This window comes from Hyperolius riggenbachi, chromosome 5 (genome assembly GCF_040937935.1).
Source record: "Hyperolius riggenbachi isolate aHypRig1 chromosome 5, aHypRig1.pri, whole genome shotgun sequence".
Lineage (NCBI taxonomy): Eukaryota > Metazoa > Chordata > Amphibia > Anura > Hyperoliidae > Hyperolius > Hyperolius riggenbachi.
In genome coordinates, this window is record NC_090650.1 from 285843709 (window position 1) to 285858500 (window position 14792).

Genomic DNA, 14792 nt, shown 5'->3' on the forward strand with positions numbered 1-14792 from the left:
ATATCTAGTACAGTGGGGCATTGCCTAATTGGATGGATGGGTTAACTTACAGAATAATCACAGGATTGCACTGATTGCTGCAATAAGTGCAATAAAGGTGGCATGGGCTGTTCTGATCAATAGTAACTGCTTTACGTATACCAGATGGTCTTTTGTATTTTAGGTCTGTCTAGTAGTTTCTATATTTTTTTTTTATTGCAATCTGAGGTGGAGAAAAAAAATCTAGTTTTGTTAACAGGAGGCTGCATTAGTCTAGGGCTGTGTTAAAAGTGAGCCAATGGGGACTTTAAAACAAGTGTATTTGGGTTAAATGAAGTAAATTTCCTGCCTCACCCTTTAGTGTGCCAGTGTGATTGTGCTGAGGGTTGCATTAGCACAATCACCAGTAATTACAAGCATGTGTACACTGGGAGGATGAGGACTGGGGAAGGTGTGAGGGACAAGCACAATCCCCTTTGGAGCAATCAGAACTGGAAAAGAGGTTTCCCTTCCTACGAACGGTATGTTGATTTTATTTAATGGCTGATTAAATTAGTCAGATTTCAGAGCGAGTTAACCTCTTCCAGCTTAATAGGCTGCCAGTGGCCGCGTTAAAAGGCAGGCCCTGCCTCAGGCAGCGAATGGGTTAATTTCCCAAATCTGCGTTTCACCTGCTACTTATGTAACCAGGCAAACGTAATCTACTTTTAAACGCTGCAGTTAAATGCTTTCAAATGAACGCCAGCAATCAGATGCGACGTACCGATCTGCCTGTCACTGTCAGCTGGGCAACAGGCAACTGCCTGTTAAAGATGGAAAGTCCACCGAGGCAGGCCAGGCCCGTTCACTAGCCCTGGACACAGAACAGTAGCCTTTGCGTTTAGCATCCTCTCCTACCTTTCCGTGTGTTTATTGCCTCTGAGAAACCATCTGTTGGGGAGTATTATGCTTAAGACCTAGGGATGCTTTTAAACAGCAAATAAAAGGCAGCTTTTAGCGGGGAGATCAATGTCACATGAAGTGTCTGTTTTACAATGGCTTTCCCAGCTAAGAGCCTATGATCAGTGTCTGGCACGGCGTGCTGGCTGTGCTATGCCTGCTCTGCACAAGGGTCAGGACAGCATGCCTGGCTCTGTGGTGTTTTCAATGCAATAAACTTACAGTAGGGCTTGTTTAATAAGGTAAGTACAGAAAGCATCGATGATGTGCAAAGTGCAGCAGCCAAATGGAGATTTTTTTCTCTCAACAGAAAGTATCAATCCAGGCTACAACATTTGTTTTTTTTTTTTTTGTAAAGGGAAGGATCACACTTCTGTCTGCAGAAAACGCAGACGTTCCCTGCAAGTGTTTTGCCACATGATATGTGCATTTGTCTGCGATTGAATGGAGACTGAGGGCCCGCTTCCACTATCGTGAATTTGTATGCGTTTGCCGCATGTGAATTCGCATAGCCAATACAAGTGGATGGGACTGTTTCCACTTGTCAGGATTCCTTTGCGTTTTTCTGTGCAGAAAAAATTTGCAAGGCAGAGCCATCAGAATTTGCATACTGCATTCCGCTATGTGATTAAAATACAATATTTCATAGGGAATTCGCATGCGGTATTGGTATGCAAATTTTCATGCGAATTCGCATACGATTTCGCATGGAATTAATGGAAAAACACACAGGCACTGCCATGGTTAAATTCGCATACATCGTCATCCATGCGAAATCATATGAAAATTCGCATATAACCGCATGCGAAATTCGCATGCGCATGCAAATTTTTACAGCGCTATTCCCACCGCACAAGTAGAGATTGAATCAGCCTTTTGATGCCGCCTCATTGCCTCGCCACCCCCAGCTGCGTCCCCCCAAATGTTAGGAAGTACGTCACTGGGACTCCCCTCAGTCCGTGTATGCGCACCGCACTGCGCTACATCATTTACACTGCATCGCTATAGACTTGCATTACTGCATAATCTGGGTAGTAGGCATGTGGTAATGCACAGATGACTTTTCAGTGGCTATGGGGCAAATTAATTACTTCCAGCATGGTGCATCGCATATGTGTGGAAGTTTCCATAGACTTTCATTGACTTAGTGGTCTCTTGCAGTAAAATCGCTTACCGCAATGCCACAGTGTAAAAGGGACCTGATACTACATGGAGGTAGTACAATTTTTGACCAATCCAAATTGAATGTGTATTCTAGGCCTTTATTTACCAGTTGATGTGTTTGCTTACAATGCATCATTGTTCATCCCATGCCCACTGCAATCCTGATAGTCTAGTTTTTCTTCTCTAGGCCATTAATAATACATCTGTTTTATATTGATTGAAGTCGCATTCACAGTGGCATGTTGCGGAGCTGCGTCATTGAAAAACGCGTTAACGTCGCGTTGAAAAATGCTGCGATATGGTAACTCGCTGCTTGCAGTGCAATACCTCTAAACACAAATGCATTGAGACTTTGACATCGCATTAAAACGCCACGTCCCACTGTGAATATGCCCTGAATATTGCCACTTGTTTTCTTGAGTAAAAGAGTATATCAAGGAAATTTAATGTAAACATGCAAACATGTCTACTACTAAAAGGGATGTGCCTAAAGCTGGGTACACACATGAAACTGACAGAAATCAGGACCCGATGACACTGTGGGGCTAAAGCTGTACAGACACGTGGCTAGCCTTCAGGCTAGAGATAAGTTCTGTCACTATGGAGGGGGGAGGATGATGTTTGCCATACCACAGAGTGGATCGAGCCTCTGTCAGCTTTTTTCAGATGAGTGCTTACACAGAACTAGCCAAACATTTGTGGCTGGTAATCGTGCTCCCCACCTTATAATTTTTGCTTCATTGCATTACCTATTTTAAGGCGCTGCCCTCCACCCATAGTGCTACAAATTACATCTCCTTTGCAGGTGATCACCTTCTGGGTGTGGTGTTATCTACAACCAAGAAGGGCCAACCAAGAGTGAGACCCTCCAGCGCCAGTAGGACCTGGAATACCAAGTGGGGACGATTATTTCCCTGTAGGCGATATACTGTGGTTGCAGGGACTGCAACCCACCTTTGTGAGTATAAATACTCTTGTACTACAAACTAACATCTAATACCCTACAGTACTGTACCATTTGGCTCCTGGTCTCTCCTTGTCATACAGGTGACCTTGGTATCCCCAAAGTGACCACCTTTACTTCTACCACAGAAAAGTGTGGCTAAAGGTCCGTACACACGCCGGACTGGAGGCAACGACGGGTCCGTCGTTGCCTCTCGCTGGGTGGGCGTTCCAACGACAGTCCGGCGTGTGTACGCACAGTGTCGGCGGACTGATACGGCTGTTTCTGAGCGATCCGCTGGGCAAAGTCCAGCATTGTAACAAGGGTGTCTAGTGCCCACCCACAAGTGTCTGTAAGGCATAGAGAGTGGTCATAAAACTACGTATGACACTGACAAGGTATCTGTTATGTAGCTGTAGTGTTATTTTACTGTTTATAGGTTTGCCTGAAAGTGCACTTGAGATTTGGGGGAACGCATGGATTTTTAATTGCCTGGGGCATCTTACAGCCCCCATTAGTCTGCCAGCCCCCTTCAGTGTCCTCCCAGTCTGCGACCTAGCGGAGTCATGGGCTACTATGCATGAGCTGTCCTGGCCATACACTTCCTTGATCACACTCCTGGGGCTGAGAGCATTCTGCACATCCACAGTTTATACAGACTTGTAACTGCACATGTGCAGTAGGCCCTGGGTCACAGAATTTAATTTGGCTGCAACAACACAGCGGATCGGACCGGGAGGATACTGAAGAAGTTGAAAGGCTACAGGGGGCTGGAAGAAGCCGCAGGTAAGTAAAAATCCTCTTGTCCCCCCATCTCAATTTCAAAAACAGATGGGAAAAGAAATGCTCTTTAGTAAGGAAGCAAAAAAAAAATAAAATTACAAATTTATTGCATTAATATGTTGAAAAATGTAAACATGCCTTCAAATATAAAAACTGTATGGAAATTGCGCAGAAAAGCATGGAAAAAAACAGAAGCCAAAATTGGCAAGCATTGGTATTGAAACGCAGTTTTGGAATTACAAAAGGCTGTAAAAAGCGGGTATCCCTACTATGCTAAAGATCACATTATGTCTGAGTGTCATATGTTCTGAGGTCGTGTGTACAGAATATGGTGCCAATAGACCCGGGTACTTAGCAGCATCTGTGGGAGATCACGCTAGTAATATATTTTCACGTAGCAGGAAGACTGCTGTATAAAAATTACTTTCACACATTGAGGTTATCTAATACAAATATGCAAATATGGCAGGCTAGTCTACCAGTGTGTGTTCAGCATTAGCTTGTTTTTTATGTCAGAAGACAGATTCAACTGCTGCACTCCACTTGAGACAGAGCTGGACCCAGGCGGCCCAAACCAAGAGAACAAAAAGACAAGAGAGGTCCGCTTCAATGGCATCAATTCACCAGAGGTTACCAACCTATTTATCTCTTGGGAGGTAATTTACCTCCTGTGATATCTCCAAATAGCAATTCTCCAGAAGTATAGGGGAAAATATCGACAGAGAGAAATGCAAGAGATAAATGTGAGATAAGTATGAGATAAATAAGTGATAGTTAGTAGTTAGTTTTTCTCCAAATCACAATTCACCAGGGAAGAAAGGGGGTGTGGCCATTCATTATTTTTTCATCTCTTTATCCCCTGAATGAACCTGGAGATATCGTGCTTTTCACAGAGCAGCCGCTGCTGTGGAAGATGCAGCCTTTTGAGCTTACTCTGTTAGGCCTGGTGCACACCAAAAACCGCTAGCAGATCCGCAAAATGCTAGCAGATTTTGAAACGCTTTTTCTTATTTTTTTGTAGCGTTTCAGCTAGCATTTTGCGGTTTTGTGAAGAGTTTTTGGTGTAGTAGATTTCATGTATTGTTACAGTAAAGCTGTTACTGAACAGCTACTGTAACAAAAACTGCCTGGCAAACTGCTCTGAAGTGCCGTTTTTCAGAGTGGTTTGCGTTTTCCTATACTTAACATTGAGGCAGAAACGCCTCCGCAATCTAAAATCTGCAGCAGCCCGGGAGTATGCGTTTCTGCAAAACGCCTCCCGCTCTGGTGTGCACCAGCCCATTGAAATACATTACCCAAGCGTATCCGTAGCCGCAAGCGGATGGCAAAACGCAGCTGAACCGCTCTGGTGTGCACTAGGCCTTAGAGCTTGCTTCTATTATGAGGAGACGAAGGCACAGGAGGAGGGTCTGTTTATTCGCCCCTCGTATTTTTCGTGAGAGAACAGTTCTTGATAATTTTACTGAGACACAGGTGGTGAAGAAGTTCAGACTCACTCGTGATATGATTTATGATATGATCCGGCAGTAAAAGGCGGGAATACTCTGGTCAGGTAGTGGTAAAACTCCGCCTCCTACCCACAATGCTTCACTTTCAAGCTTACAGAGAGGAAAAGTATCCCATGTAAATCATTAATACCGATTACCTAACTCTCTGCTTTCTCACACTTTCCATGCATATCTCTCCATTATCCCCTGCTATCGAACACTTTTCTCTCTGTCCTCTCACACTGGTGAATTGACTCCAGAGTGTTAAAATACCTCATGAGATAAACTACCTACCTTTTTTCTCTTAGTAAATCCTCTCTGGTGAATTGACGCCAATGTCTCCAAATTTATTAGGGACTTATCCCATAACCGCAAACAGAACACACTGCTGACATGTTTCGGACCCCATTCAGTCTGGAAGGAAGGACCGAATGGGGTCCGAAAACTCAGCAGTGTGTTCTGTTTGCTGTTATGGGATAAGTCCCTAATACATTTTGGAGACAATGAAGCGGACCTCTCTCATCTTTTTGTTTTTTATGTTTCATGACATTAACTATAACTATTGTGAACATTTTTAAAATTTAAAATACATGTGTATGCATATAAGGAAAAAAATGTACATTTGTCTTTAAGTAAAATGCACTATACATTCCTTTTTTTCCTATGTTGCTGTCACTTACAATAGGTTGTAAAAATCAGACAGATCTGACAGGTTTGAGACTAATCCATTTCCTCATGGGGATTCTCAAGTTTTTTTTATATTTCCAAAAGGACTTACTGAATGGCAGTTGTTCAGTCTAAATGCCATAAAAGTGAGCAAGGAATAGGGAGTCTGACTGGCATCTTTGTATAGATCCTTTCCAGAGATTGCTTTTGAAAAGAATAAAGGAAATACTGAGGATCTCCCATGAGTAGATAGACTAGTCCAAAACCTGTCAGATCTGTCAAATTTTGACTGCCTACTGTAAGTGACAGGAACATCGAAGAAAAGTAATTTATAGTACATTTTAATGTGTACACATCTTTTCAATGTTACAATTTTTCACGATAGTGGTCCTTTAAGACGTGACTTTGTGCATGTATCTCATGAGAGTCAGATTAGTAAAGCCTTGTTTAAAAATACAATACATAGGATAAAACGACAATTAAATGTTCTTTTTCCCCCTAAAGTTTGCAATGTTGGTTCCCTTGTGAATGCTGTGAGATGTGTGTCCTGCAGTGCAGTTGACATTTGAATTTGGTTTTATATACAAAGAAATACCATTTCAAGCAGCATGTATGCGTTTGGTAAAATCGTGAATTTGGATTGCCATCCAAAGATTATGGCTATCATTCATGAACAGGCTGTCGGTAAGGGGAACCCGTGCGGGAGAATATCGCCGTCGGTAGTTTATCCTTCTGGGTGGTCATTCATAAACTTTGTGCCTGGGGCGATAGCAGTGCGGAGGTTTTCTGGAGAATGGTGTCGGCAGGCGGGCGGTAGGCATGCGGAAACAGAAAAGCTGTCCGAGTCCCTCCATGCGGTGCTCTCTCTGCTGATGTGTGGGAGGTCCGTCCCATTCACTTACATGTACTCCGCAAGCTTCCCGCTACATCCAGGTGATCGGTAATCCCCTTCCGCATACCGCTATGCGGAAATGTTTATGAATGAACATTTTGATACTTTTTCTGGATAACTGCGTATCCACACCGCACAAGGCGGTACGTTGTCACTCTGCACGGGAATGTCAGCTCCGCATGCGGAAAGAGGCTTTATGAATACAAAACTTGCTCAGTGCTCGGTAAAGTCAGCGGTATTACGCATTTCCGCATGCAGAAATGCTTTATGAATGATAGCCTATGTATTTGTGGAACAACATAACCTAAATGAGAAATAATGATCAGAAAAAGCCCATTCTCCTACGTAACACAAGGTGGTTATTAACGTGTTTATCCAGAATGATTGTTTGTCCAGGAAATGCAGGAAAGGTAGCTGGATTTCCATGTAGTCGGTACTCTCGCCTTGCAGCGCTGGAGTCCTCCTGCATTCGATTTCCAGCCAGGGCAATTTCTGTATGAAGAATGTGTGTTTCTTCCAACAACTCACAACATGCTGCAATTTCTTTATACCTAAATTCCAGGAAATAGATTGATTTCAGTTTTGGATAGTGTGAAATGGGGTTAGAACCTATTTTGGACTTTGCATTTCTGTGTAGTTATCTGGTGAAAATTCCATAGTGGCTGGATAGTCTCTGACATAGGAGACCAGGGCTCAAATCTCGGCTCTTCCTGTTCAGCACCTATTCAGTAAGGAGTCCTTGGGCTCACAGAGTGACATAGATAGCAAGAAATATAACTTTTTTTGTAGAATGGATTAAAATCGGAATCTCCAATTCTCCTTTATCACTGTCCCTTATTTACTGTCCAGTGTCCATGGAGATTCTAGATTTATATTAAAACCACAAGACTCCATGATGTGTTAGGCTCCTTTTACACAGCATACGTATTGAATATATAGTAGTGTAGTAGGGTAGTGTAGCAGGGTAGTTTAGCATACGTATATACAACACATATGCTACACTACCTTGATCAGAGCACGCAAGCGGCACCTAGTTAAGAGAAGTGTGAATCCTGCCTACCACCTCCATCAGCTGTCATACTGCTGTAGTGCCAGCCAACCTCTTCTTTTCTTTTTACACTGCTTCCGTTGTCCGTTATAACTGAAAGGACAACTGATGTGCAAGGTAATATATACTGTATGTTTCCCTATGGCCTCTTGGTTTTTAAGCATACAGTGTGAGGGACGGATCACACTTGCATCTGCTGGAAATGCAGATGATCCTCCACAAGAATTTTGCCACATAATTGTGCAATTTGCATAGCATTTAACTAGAGTTTTTTTTTACAGTAGCCATTGATTTCTATTGAAAACTGCATGCATTGTGTGGGACAGTAGTGCAGGTTGTATCCTTTTTTTTAATGCTATGCGGAATCGTATATGCCTCCCGAAAACGCAGCAGCACCACCATAGACTATTATTATATCTAATTACACATGTGTTTTTTGTCTGCGGGCAAAGCACTGTGGGACCCCTGCCTGATAAAGGCCCGTTCCAGTGGAGACTCAAACCACAATAAAAAAGCAAAAATATAACAAAACAAAAAGAAAATACTTTCAAGGTTTTTAACCCCTTTCAACAATGTTCAAAATTAAGAATAAAATACATTGCTGGAATTGGTTTTTAACCGTTTCCATACTGCGCTAATTGAAATCTACGCCCTGGTTGGGACCTGTTATTCCTGCCAGAGCGTAGATTTCAATTATCCTGCCGCACGCTCCCGCCACTACTGCTGATCACACCGCCCTCCCGTCGCTAAAGCCCACTCGCCTTGCTGTTGGTATGACAGCAGAGCTCTGTGAGCCGGTCAGGAGCCAATTTCATTGGCTCCTGACCCCATGATCACTGCGGGACAATCATATCTTGTGAATGGCGACAGCAGCAATTTAATGCAGCGAGACGTTGGAAACCTCCTGTTTTTGGTATCCACAGTCTATGGTCCTAAAGGGGCCAGAGACTGATGGTCCGGGCCGGTTCTAGTAACAATGGGAAAAATCAACTTGAGGGCCCCAAATAGACAGCCCCCAACCAAAAAGCGACAGTAGGGGCCCTTTGTTGCAGGCAAATTTCTCCCTGGGGCCCCTAAGCTGGGTGCCGACACCGCCCCCCATCACCCCCTAACTCAACTGTGCCTACCTATGCTGACAGACGCACTCCTTTGTCAGTCTGTGGCTCCATGCACTCTGCAACTTCATCCTAGCAAGGGTGCCTCTCCTCCATGCCGCAGCACATGTTATTACGCAATAACATGCCGCAGGTCATAGAGAAGGTGCAGCCAGTGGTGGAAGGAGATGGAAGTCCACAGAGCCACAGACTGGCAGAGGTGTGCACCCGCCAGCACAAGTAAGACGCTACTCTGCTGAAGACTCTTCAGAGGCCACCGAAGAGCAACAGTGAAGTGGTGGGGAAGACACATTGGGGCCCCTACAGGCTCTGGGGGCCCCCTTTGCCTCTATGGTAGATCCAGCCCTGCTGTTGGTACACACATGGTAAAAGTGGAGCAGCGCCAGTGAAAATCACACATTGTATAGATCCTCTTGTTGTATAATGTTATAATTACCTGATGGGTATTTTACACCTTAATCTTTTAAGGTGCCCATACATGGTAAAATAAAAACGTTCGATTTTTCCCATTTATTTGACCAAAACTATCAAATCGAATAAAAGTAAATCATCTTTTTTTTGATGAAGAGAACAAATGATTATCTTGTTTTTTTTCCAATAAAAATCCAATTGGACATTTTGAAAAAATCTTTATATTCGATCTAATGGAATAATCAAACAAAATTATCTAATCGACAAAAATGAAAAAACTGTACCATGTATGGGCACCATTAATCTCTCTGTGTAATGTGTCTTATGCCACCAAAAATGGGCATTTACTGAGTTGTAAATGATATGCTGTGGTTTAGGCTGTTCACACTGCGTCCTGTAGCAGTACATTTAATTGCATTTAACACAGGTGCCCAGATAGTTGCATGCCGTAGCTGTGTACTGTCCAATAAATGAATGTATCTGTGTGGCAATGCAAAAACAATGATGGAGGCTGGCACATCTAAAGTAGAAAAGCTCTTTATTGAAGAAACATTAAAAACAGTGGTAATACAGCGACAGCCTGGTGTCACCCCTTTCTCAAGCTGTTTCAACCACAAGAAGAGAGTGAAGCACATACACTTATATACTGCCCACCCTCAACAACATCCAATCAGTTCAAATTCCCAACAGCCAATCAGTTTACCTGCATTGTCCTGCGGACCTGAGTGGAAACATGTCCCTGACATGCAAAGCGCAGCCGCTATGGCATTCGCCGGGGCTCTGTGCCTTCATCCCGCACACCAGAAGCCTCACCCGGCCTCCCATTTGCTGGTAAAGGAACATGTGACTAGCTTCCGTGTGACTTCATCACACAGACGCCACCCTGTGTGCGCTCATATGTCGTGCGCAAAACAAAATGCGCACTAGACCTCAGACGTGACTGGACACCGCCCCTTGGGCGGAAACATCTACACGTCAAATGTAAACATAACGCTGCCCTATCCGCGGCACCCAATAGCGGACCCACAAGTAGCGTCTCCATAGCAACCCCACACATTATAAATATAAACAATCTCACCACGTCCTCAGCAGCAAATCAAGTGTCAGCAGAATTTCACAACCAGGACCCGCAGATGCAGGAAACCGAAAGCTCTGTAATCTGTGTGGCAATGGAAATATTGTGCATTGCATTAAAATTCTACGTGACACACTGGCATAGTGTGAATAAAGATGCCCATACATCAGACGATGTATGGGCAGATTGACCAAGAGACAGATCTCTCTCTCTGATTGAATCTGATTGGAGAGAGATCTGCTGCCTGCCCATACACCACAGGCCCATTCCTGGTCGATTTCAGCATTAAATCTCTCAGGAATCGGCCTTGTGATGCCGCTGCACTTCACCCACCCCAGTGCTGTCCCCCAATGTGAAATGTGCCCCGTGCGGTGTACTTTACCTGCCGGTGTCCGCTGCTGGCTCCGTGCTCTGTCCTCCATCCATGTACATGTGCCCCACGTGGTTGCCGGCGTAACATGGGCGCATGTGTGATGTCACATGTGGTTGTCAACGTATACACCGGCAACCATGTGGGGCATGTGCATGTGGAGGCTCTTTTTATCCGATCCGATTATAATAATCAAATCGGACGGCCAATTGGCCGCCAAGTCACCTAATGTATGGCTACCCGAAGGCATCATATTAGTATCAGTCAGAACATATACTGTAGCAGCTGGTAAAACAATGGTACGATGCATGTGCTCTTTCAACTTTCTTAGCATAACTTATGCAGTTATTTATTAATTTAATATGAGATTGGAGAAGACACAGGGCCCACCAATAGATGTACTCTTAGGGCTTGTTCACACTAAAGGCATTTTCACCTTTTTTGGCGTCAGCGATTTCGATTTTGGATGTGAATAAGTCCTTACACTTGGTGCTTGAATACAGGTGGAGAAGGTGGAATTAGAATTGATAGTAGATTAAGCACAATCCATTTGGTTCTGGTGAATAGATCTTCAGAGTCTACTGATACAGTCCTCTCCAGATGTCATAGTATTATTAAGAATTATTGGTTGGGGAACTAAAAACCGCTTAATAATTTATGCTTGTTCAAATTGATTGAATCCTGTGTCTACTGTGTTTTCAGGCCCTATGGCACTTCTCTCATCCTCTTCATATTCTCATAGGAGTGTTCATCGACATTTCTGGTAGATATTGTTAGAGGATTAGATCAATCGATCAAGAATAAATAGTTGAGGATCTGTTGACAAGCGCCACATTTTATGTATTACAATGCAGTAAGGTGCTGTTACATTTTCATATGACAGCATGATCATAATTTGAAGAAAATCAGAATTTTCCTGGCATGTTTATGACATTATGTAAATAAGGGGTATGCATACAGTTATACATTGTATTCCTACCACTGTACTAAATGCTATCCCTGGTAAATTGAGTGATTTGTTTGAATGAGTAGCCTTACTTCTTTATCTTTTACAATAGCGCCAACACCACTTAAAGCAGGGGTGGCCAAACTTTTTGGACCAAGGGCCATATCAATGGTATTGAGATTGCTAGGGGGCGAACTAGCGATATTAAACACATTTTTTTTTCTATTGGAAATAAACCATATTCCATGTGTGCTGTCAACATGTCAGTGGCGTGTGCAGTGGCGGCTGCAAATGAGTGGCTGCTGCTGCTGTTGACGTAGTGGTGGCTGCAAATGAGTTGCTGCTGCCCACTTCCCCCGGGACTTCTGTGGCCATTTTCCATTGTCCCATAGTGAACACTATAGGACTATAAAAAATGCCTGATTTTCCACTGTATACTAAGTATACACTCCGGTGGCCAATTCTTTGTAGTTCTATATTAATTCCTATGGAACTGCAGGAGAATGGAGGTGGAAGCAGAGCGGTGATACAGGTTGGCCATAAACATTGGTGCATACAGCGCCACAGCAACGGCCTGCAGGCAGCATGCAATGAAAATCTTACAGGAGCTTTAGGGGCCACTGGAAAAGGCTTTGTGAGCCGCATTTGATCCTCGGGTGCTTATCTTTGGAAACCACTGGCTTAAAGAAACCCTAAACTGGAAAAACACACTTTAGGTTTACTTTCAGGAATGTATACTCTATACAGTGTTTTCATTACAGCAGATATTTGGTTCAATAAAAATAAATAAAACTGAATGAAAAATCAAATGATTGCTTTCTTTGATCCAGCACAGGTGGTAATTTTGATAGTGAGGGGAGGGGCTGTAGGTGGATGGTTGCATAACATCATACAACACTTATGCTGGGCATACACGGCTCGATGCCCCTTTATCAATCGAGCCGCTGATGGCTCGATTGATAATATCCAACGTGTCTGATCACCGCGGAGATCGATTTTGCGCTCGATCCCCGCAGGCGGACAATAGCGGCGAATCGTGCGGGTGATAAGAAGCACTAGTGGGGACGAGCTCGTTTCTGTTCGTTTGCAGAACTTGCAATAAAATGTTTCTAATGAATCCAGCAGTGCCTAGATTTTTGCAAACAGTTTTGCAATAAAGTACAGGAGGGAAAGTCAATTCTCATAGATGGGGGCACAAATAGCAATTAAAGCCACAAAGGGGTTGTAATTCTTTTCCACGCTATTTTCTCCCTGGAGCTGGATTGTAAGTGCACCACACTGCACACATAAGAGGCATATCATAGAGAGTGCAAGTCTTTGCAGAGGGAGAAGGAAGGAGCGAGCTTATTTTGGCTGGCACACTGTAGTTTTGTTTGATGTGGGCTGTGGTACAGACTAGGGTGGCTGTGAAACTGCATCTGAAGGAGAATCAAGCTGTGAGATTTTGGCAACAGTCACTTCTGTTTGCTATCTTAGTTAAGCTTTGCAACACGTGTAGGCCATAGGACTGTTTGCTACCTGCTTACAACAGAGGGATCATCTATCTATCTATCTATCTATCTATCTATCTATCTATCTATCTATCTATCTATCTATCTATCTAGCCTTTTCAATGCTTTAGAAGGACGTGTGCGATCCTTCACTTAAAGCGGACCCAAACCAAACATTTTTTGAATTCAAAAAAATTAGTTGCACCACTCTGACACATACAAAGATAAATAAACACTCCTTTAAGCCTATGAGCATTTCAGTGCATGCTTTTCACCCTTCTCTCTTCATAACTAGGGTTATACAGGTGGCAGCCATTAGCAATTCCTCCTTTGCTGGACACCACCTACTCCACCAGTTTTCCGGATTCTGTCCCGGCAATATGAAAGGAAGGGAGGGGTTCCTCCAATAAATGTAAAATATTTTATATTTGTCATCATGCAGCTGAAAAAAAGGCTGCTATTTATTATTATAATTTAGAAAATAGATTTTATTTCTGAAATCTTGTATTTTTAATTTGGGTCCACTTTAATATTATTTTTGAGGTGAAGATTTTTCACCCAAAAGAAATCAGATTTTTCCTGTTTTTAATTTCTGTTTCATAAAGCAAATCTGAAGCAAAAATAAACGTATAAGATAATGAAGTGTATGTGTGGTACGGATAACAAATAGAACATTAGTAGCAAAGAAAAAAGTCTCATGTTGTTTCCCAGAGTTAAAACACTTGAGTTGTTATCTATGCAAAGGAGCTTCTCTGAGCTATTCAACCAACTCGCTCAAACTCTGGTCCTGTTTTTTGAATAGCTTAAAGTGAACCCGAGGTGAGAGTGATATGGAGGCTGCCATATTTATTTCCTTTTAAAGGGAACCTTAACTCTAGGGGAAAAAATAAGTTTCATTTACCTGGGGCACTTTAAAGGACATTATCCTTTGATTGGCCCAATAGGCTGCCTGTCACTTGACAGGAAACTTGACAGGCAGCCTATTGGGCCAATCAAAGTGCAGGGATAATGTCCTTTAAAGTGATTGTACCTGCAGGGGCTCAAGGCAGGATGAGTGAAGATCTCGTCATTGCCAATTAGCAGGCATAAGTTCGTAGCACTCGCTATGCTACTCTGATAAAGCACGCTAATGGTGGCCACTAATGATCCAACCTTTTTCATCCAATCTTACCAGATCTATGTAGTATAAGGGTAAATTGAGTGAATATACTGAATGGATACTTCAGGCAGTTACCTTATATTACATAGAAATGGTAAGATTGGATGAAAAAGATTGGATCATTAGTGGCCACCATAACTCTGATAAGGCACCTTAACTCTTATAAGGCACGTTAACTCTGATCTAAATTGCAAATGACAGAATTATGCAATCTTATAAATAAAGCTAAATGACTAAAAATAAAAACATGAAACTCTTTTGTTTACTACTAATATTACATGAATTATCCAAACTACACATACAATTCATTATCTCATATTTTCAT